The sequence below is a fragment of the Balaenoptera acutorostrata genome (genome assembly GCF_949987535.1).
Source record: "Balaenoptera acutorostrata chromosome 6 unlocalized genomic scaffold, mBalAcu1.1 SUPER_6_unloc_4, whole genome shotgun sequence".
Lineage (NCBI taxonomy): Eukaryota > Metazoa > Chordata > Mammalia > Artiodactyla > Balaenopteridae > Balaenoptera > Balaenoptera acutorostrata.
In genome coordinates, this window is record NW_026645493.1 from 111,055 (window position 1) to 118,274 (window position 7,220).

At 56.3% G+C, this 7,220-nt stretch overlaps 1 protein-coding gene across 9 annotated transcripts in view; it reads left to right on the top strand.

The window, feature by feature from the left end:
• LOC130706606 (caspase recruitment domain-containing protein 19-like) overlaps positions 1-7,220 on the top strand; it is a 102,062-nt gene that overhangs the window by 83,314 nt on the left and 11,528 nt on the right. For 2 of the 9 annotated variants that reach the window (XM_057539287.1, XM_057539289.1), the window contains exon 1: positions 4,222-4,341. The exons of the other annotated variants lie outside the window; for them this stretch is intronic. The gene's annotated coding sequence lies outside the window, so the exon portion shown is untranslated. Of the gene's footprint in view, positions 1-4,221; positions 4,342-7,220 lie in introns of those variants that run through there. 9 annotated transcript variants of the gene reach the window in all.

Sequence of the window (7,220 nt, forward strand, 5' to 3'; positions counted from 1 at the left end):
TCCAGACAAGAGTTCACCTTCTCCCCAGATTGCTGGCTTTTCAGAATAAAGCACCTTTTCTTTCTATCGACACTTGGTCCTCAATTACTGACTTTTGAGCAGTGAGCAGCCAAACCTGAGTTCAGTAAAAATGTGAGGGGCCATCTTGGAGGCTGGCAGCCTCCCCAGGCAGCCTCTAGCCTCTTGCTCTTCACAACACTCAGCACCTGCACTCAGATGTGTTTTGCTGCTATTGATGGAAGCTCCATGGGATCAGGGCTCCTCTGCTCTCCCAGTGACAATCTACCTCTTGGTTGGGCTCATGGCGGGTGTTTAGGAGATATTTATTAAGTAAATTAATGATTGAATGAATGAATTGTGGCCCTTGGCCATATGAGAATGTGGGAGGAGAATGCCCTTGCACCTCCTCAGTGTTCAGGCCCCTCATCACCCACCCCAACCCTTCGCATGGTCAGCTCTACCCAGGCAGGCTGCTTCTCAGCCCACAGACACACTGCATTCCTCCTGCCTCTGGCCTGTGCTTGCCGCTTTATTCAGCTCATCTAGTTAGGCTCTAAGTGCATTTACAGAGCACCTGCTGTAAGTCTGGCACTGTGACCAAAGTAGACATGGCCCTGCCTTTAGGAACTGACACTCTAGTGGGGAGATGGGTAGCCGGAAGTGCCTGGGGGGACAGGATGGGGAGCCTGTGGTGGTGCCCTGTGGTGAGGTGTTCCCATGGCCTGGTCCACAGAAGGTCTGATCAGGATCTTGGATTTGTGTCAGTTGTAACCATGGCACACGATGTTCTTATTATGAATGAAATTGAGCAGCTCCTTAGGCATTTCCTCTTTTTCTGAATATAGGAATGTTGACTTCTTTCTTTCTGATTTCTAGGAGCTCTTTATTAATTAGGGAGATGAGTTGCTAACATGTCCCAGTTTCTTGTTTGCTTTTTGACTTTGCCTACATGTTGGAGGGGAGGGCAGCCCTGAGGAGATCAGGCAAGTGGCAAGTGCAGACACCATGTGGGACGAGCTCTCCCTACCTGACTTAAACTTGTATTTACTTTCTGATCACATAAAGCATGCCAGGATTACAAAATTCTATGGAAGCAAAAGTCAGAAGTGAAAGCAGTGGGGGTGGGGGTGAGGGTCAGGGTCAGTGCATCCCGGATGTTTAGGGACAGGTGGGGAGCAACGTCAGTTCGCACCAGTAAGTCCACACAGGGCCATCTGTTTCCCTCTGCATGTGAGACCCACAGAGTTCAGCAGATTGGGGAGGGTCCCCAGGAGGCCCGCCCTCCCACCCTACATGGCCCAACTTCCTGAGTGCTCACTTTCGATCCGAATCGTGCAGTGGCAGTGGGGCAGTGCGCAAGGAGGGAGACACTGCACACACCCCCCACCCCATCTGGGGAGGGGAGTGCCCAGGGCCCACCCATTGACCCTTTGAGCGTCTGCCTGCCACTCACAGGGTGGGGATCCCGTGCCCTAGCTTGCCTGGCATGCACATCCCGAGGGGCACAGGGCCTGTCTGCCAGGGAGTGGGGTCCCTCTAGCAAATCCTGTACTTCGGAGGCCCTGTCATTGCTGAACAGGGGCAAGGTCCAGAAATCTGCTGCTCTGAGCCAGTTTCCCTATCTGTCCCTTGGTGGGAGTGGCATGGAATGCTGGCCACCCAGGAAAGAGTCAGGCCTAGGAGCTCCCCTTCCTCACTGTGTCCCCTGTCCATCTAGATCTCACACTTATGCCACTGACATTACTCCTAGAAAGTGAAAGGAACAGAGAGAAGTAAATGCTAGGAGCCGCTGACTTTTAAAAAACACACAGCCTGAAAGTTGCCAGTTATGTTTTATTCAGGGACCTTAGTGAGGACTATAGCCCTGGAGACAGCCTCTCAGGTAGCTCTGAGGAACTGTTCTGTGAATGAAAAATGTTGCCTGCTATAACAGTAAACATAAAAGGATGTTGCAGTCATCAGCCGCTACCACTGCCTCCTATGGAGAGCGCTGAGGGAACTCAGGATGCAGACAAACAGGCTGCCCCTTACCCCCCAAGCCCTCAGCCACTGCAGCCAACCCCAGCGGTGCACCATCAGGGGACTCAGGATGGGAAAGAAAAGGATACTGGCCATAGATAGGTAAGGTGCATATCAAAGGGATGATTTCGATGAGCCCAGACTCTTGCATCTTCCCATATAAGGAAAAGCACTAAATTCATCAACCTGAGATACCTGGTTTTCTTTAAGAAACAGTAATCTTTTTTTTTTTTTTAAACATAAATTTTATTTATTTATTTATTTTTGGGCTGTTGCGCACGGGTTTTCCCTAGTTGCTGTGAGCGGGGTCTATTCATTGCGGTCCACAGGCTTCTCACTGCACTGGCTTCTTGCTGCCGAGCAGAGGCTCTAGGTGCAGGGGCTTCAGTAGTTGTGGCGTGTGGGCTCAGTAGTTGTGGTTCACGGACTCTAGAAAGCAGGCTCAGTAGTTGTGGTGCACGGGCTTAGTTGCTCCGCGGCATGTGGGATCTTCCCGGACCAGGGCTCGAACCTGTGTCCCTGCATTGGCAGGAGGATTCTTAACCACAGCGCGACCAGGGAAGTCTTACACAGTAATCTTTTGATGTTCCAACTACCTGGTCCTTGTTGCAAAACTCCTATATATCCTGGCTCCTCCCTCACCTCTTTGGAGCAGTGCCTCAGAGCTATCTGAGAGGCTACCTCCCAGGCTTGAAGTCCTCAGAAAGTCTACCAAATAAAACATAATTCTCAACTTTTAGGTTGTGCATTTTTTTCAGTTGACAGTTTCAAAGAGTTAAGGAGGAGCCAGGATACACAAGAGTTTTTGCTGAAGAAAAAAACCCCAAAGAAACCCCAAAAAACCCATGTAGTCGAACATCAAAAGATTACTAATCACAAAAACAGACATGTCAAGCTAATGATCTTAGTGCTTTTCTGTTTGGGAAGATACAAGAATCTGGGCTTATTGAAATTATTCCTTAGATATGCATCTCAACTATCTGGGGCCTGTATCCTGTTTTTCTTCATCCTGAATTCCCCTCAAGGGGGGTTGCTGCAGTGCCTAATGGCTTAATAGTGGATAACATTTATGTTTACTGGGATGTCACAGGCAACACTTTTTGTCTGCAGAGTCATGACCCAGCATGAGGGATGCAGAGTAATGGGGGAGGGGGGGTCAGACCAGTTCCACTGGTGGGCAGGAGGCCCCCTCCAGGAGGAGGGCCGTGGGACCTAGAGCAGGCTTGGACTTCCCCTAGTGCACCCCCAGGTCATGCTATACGGCCCTCCTGCCGCAGGCAGGCACTGCCCGTGTTGTCCCACGGACTGGGGTAGGACCCGGCGGGGCTTTTCCAGTAAGCCGGGCCAGACTCACTCTCAGTGTTCGGAGCGGGGATGGTTCCCGTGTGGTGACCACCACGACTCGGCCCAAGAGTTTTGGGGTTTCCATCCGACAGCTGCACCCATCCTCCAGTTCCTTCATGGGGTGGGGGTGGGGTCTGCGCACGGGCACGGACCCTGGCCGCCCCGGGAGGCCAAGACTGAGCGGGTCCAAAGCAGGGAAAGGCCAAGGAGGAGAACATAGGCTATAATAGAGGTTGTGCGAGCGATGGAGGTGAGGCTCGCGTGAGGGGCGGGACACAGAGCTGCGTGGCGACTTAGCTGGCGCCGGAGGGGGCGGGGCTAGAATGGGGGCGGCATTTAGAGTGGTCACGGCGACGCCATCGACGCAGGCGGGGGCGGGGCCGCGTGGAAAAGGGCGGGGCTCAGGGATCTGGTGGTGACGTAGCCCAGGACAGCGGGGGCGGAACTCAGTGAGAGGCGGAGCTGAGGGTACCCCTTGCGGGCGGGAGCGAGGCTCAAGGCTTAAGGCTTCTAGAGGCCCAGTAACTGATGAGGACCGGGCTCAGCAAGGGGCGGGGCTCAAGGGCTGTGGCAGCGACAGAGCTAATGTCCGTGAGGGTGGGGCTCAATGCGGGCGGGGTTTAGAGCTCTCGCGGTGACAGAGCCGATGCCCCGCGCGGGCCCAGTGAGGGGAGGGGCTAAGGGCTCGGCAGCTTTCGTAGCCCACGCGTTCGGAAGCGGGGCTCGAGTGAGGGATGGGGATTTAGAGCCCTCGAGGCTACGCAGCGGACGCTACAGAATGGGCCTATCGGGAAGGGGCGGGCTCAGTGAGGGCGGGGTTAGGGCTTAGCCGCGATGATGCCGGGGGCGGGGCTCACAGGGAAAGAGCGGGCGACCGTCACAGGGGTCGACGGGCAGCGCACGGCCAGCCAGAGGGTTGACGGCGGCAGGGGGACTGGCCGGGCCAGCTGGGTGCACGGCGTGCCGGCGCCATGACAGGTGAGCGCGGTCCGGGGTCGTGCCTGCCATACAAGGACGGGCGCGCGGCCACGGTGGCCCATAGGGTCCGGGTGTCCCGATGCCACACCGGGGGCCGCTCCTCGCGGCGGCGAGTGACCTTGCCTGTGACTGAGTGTCCTGTCGACTAGACGACGGCAGAGCAGCTCGCGGCCCGGGGCTGGGTTCTTGGGGGGCGAGGCCACGCCGGGTCCTGGAGGGTTCTTGGGGGCGGGGGCCATGGACACGCCCTGGAGAGTTCTGTTGGGCAAGGCCACGCCATGTCCTGGAGGCTTCTGAGCGTTGGGGGCCCCGCCTTGGAGGGTTCTGGAGGGCGAGGCCAGGTGAGGCCCTAGAGGGTTCTGGGGGACAGAGGCTAGGCCTGGAATGGTTCTGTGGGGTGAGGCCAGGTCAGGCCATGGAAGGTTCTAGTGGGTGGGGGCCACGTCGTGGGTGGTTCCGGGAGGGCAGGGACCAGTGCACGTCTGTAGGTGGGGAGATGCTGCATGGGCAGTGGCGGGGGGGGGGGGGGGGGGGAGGGGGTTGAGGCCTGACAGTGGGAGGTGAAAGTAAAAATGATTCTACTGTGCTTCTATCAGGGAATATAGACACTCCATCCTCACAGCCACCTGAGGAGAATGCCCAACAGGTGGTGCATACCTGGGCAGTGCGTGGTACCCGTGGGACTCTGTGGTGCCTCCCAGGCTGCACCCCTTGCCCAGCGACAGGCCCAGGGGAATTGTGGACACAGACTCGGTCCCCGAAGGCTTTGTGCCCCATACTGAACTGCCCCAGTACCCTCCTTCTTTTCCCAGGATGGGTTCTCCAGCCCAGCCATCCGCCAAGGGCCTCTCGAATGGGGACCCGCCCACCACCTTCCTGACCCTAACTGAGCAGGGTGACCCTTCTCTATGGATTTTTCCCTGCAGGAGAAGCTCCATGACAGAGACAGGCTGGTGACAGAGCCCATGACAGCATGGTAAGGCTGCTTCATGAGGTAGAAGTTACCTAGGGGTGGCCCACGGGGTCAGGGAGGCCCCAGAAGCCCCTGTTCTCTCCCCAGCACTCACTGGAGTCCCAGCCTGAGTCCTGCACACAAGTAGGATTTCATGGGCAGGAACCTGGTGATTTCCAGGACACCAGTGTCCCAACCTTAGCCAGAAGAGACCCCAGCTGCTGTGCATTCCCCTGTCATCTCTCTGAATTCTTTTATCTGTGGCTGCTGTTTCTGAGTACAGTTGACCCTTTGAGCTGAGGTTTCAAATGTGAGGGTCCATTTATATGTGGATTTTTTTTCGATACATACTATAGTACTACATGACCCCAGGTTGGCTGAATCCTTGGATGCAAAATTATGGATATGGAGGGCTGACTGTAAAGTAATGTGTGGATTTTCGACTGCTCAGGAATCTGCGCCCCCAACCGCCGCATTGTTCCAGGGTCTGTTGTACCTACTGTGCACATGGTCTTGCATCAGGTGCTTCCCATTCAGAACTGCTCTATGGGGAAAAGTGGAATATCTCTATGTGTGGATGAGGAAATAAAGTGTCAGGTTGGGCAGGTGCCCCAGACCGCTGGGGCAGTCAGTGGCAGAGCCAGGACTAGACCCTGCCCAGGCCCACCAATCCGCTTTCTCCCTGCCATCTCTGTGTCCTGGGCCTCTAGAGACCCCTTCCCTCAGAGCCCTTCATTTTTGGTATGGGGAACTGGGGCCCAGAGAGCACAGGCCTGGGAGGGTCAAATGGGCAGGCTTGCAAGGCTGCGGGCCTCAAGTTCCTGGCTCACTGTCTCCATGCACCAACAGGAACCTGCCTCGTGTTGTTTCTGGGGCCTCTACAAAGGGTTGCAGAGTGAGTGTGTGGGGCCTGATGCGTCTGCTCAGGGCCAGCACTGGCCGAGTGTCACTGCAGCAATTGCTGTTGCTGCAGAACCAGTCCCTGCCTTGTGGTGTGCTGGGGAGTGCGCCATCTCAACTCCATGCCTGAGGCCAGGTTGGGCACTGGGACAGGAGGGGATTCTGGGAGATTCAATTTGGGAGGGGAGGTTGAGGTCCAAGCATCTGGACTTTGTTTGGGGTGGGGCGGCAGGGGAGCTCAGGAAGGTCTCTTGGCGGGAGGGCAGTGAGCATGAGTTAGCCAGGCGGAAACCACAGGGACAGGTATTCTTGTGCCAAGGGCGGGAATCCTGGGCAGTACACTGCAGTTGGGGGTTGCTGTGCAGGGATGGCTCAGGGGCCTGGGAGGCCCGGTGAGGGCAAGTGAGGCCAGCTCCCACAGGGCCTCGATTGCCAAGCCAGGCTAACAGGTGGGGGGGGGGGGGGTGTCTATGGTTGTGGTGCTGCCAGGAGGGCAAGATGATGGGGGAGGTAGGGCTTAGCAGAGGTTGCTGGTGAAGGTCTGGTGAATTTTATGCCAGAGCATTCCTCTTCCTTTGTCCTGTAAAAACTGTCTGGGACTGTTTATCAGCACTTGGGACCAAAGTGGTTTCCTTTCTTGTGCTTTCTCATGCCTCTGAATGGCTGCTTGGGTGTGGTTTGTGTGCACAGCTCACAAAGACCGCAGGAAGCACAGCGCACAGCAGAGCCCAGAGCTTTGGCCCCCAGGCTGTGCCATCGTGCCAGGTGACTGGCAGCTGCAGGCGATGGAGGCACCACCTGGCTAGCAGCCTGCAGGGTAGGAGGAGCCACTGCAAGATGCTGGCCACCATCCACTGACAGCCCTCGCCCTTGAGCCTTGGACCTACGTCCATTCATTCCCAAACTTCCCTAGTGCTTAGTGTGTGCTGGCTCTGTGCACAGGTGCACACCCTGGCAGTGCTGGGCAAGACAGCCTGTGGCTTGGCCAGGAACAGACATGATGCAGCTAATTGCATAGTTAATTAGT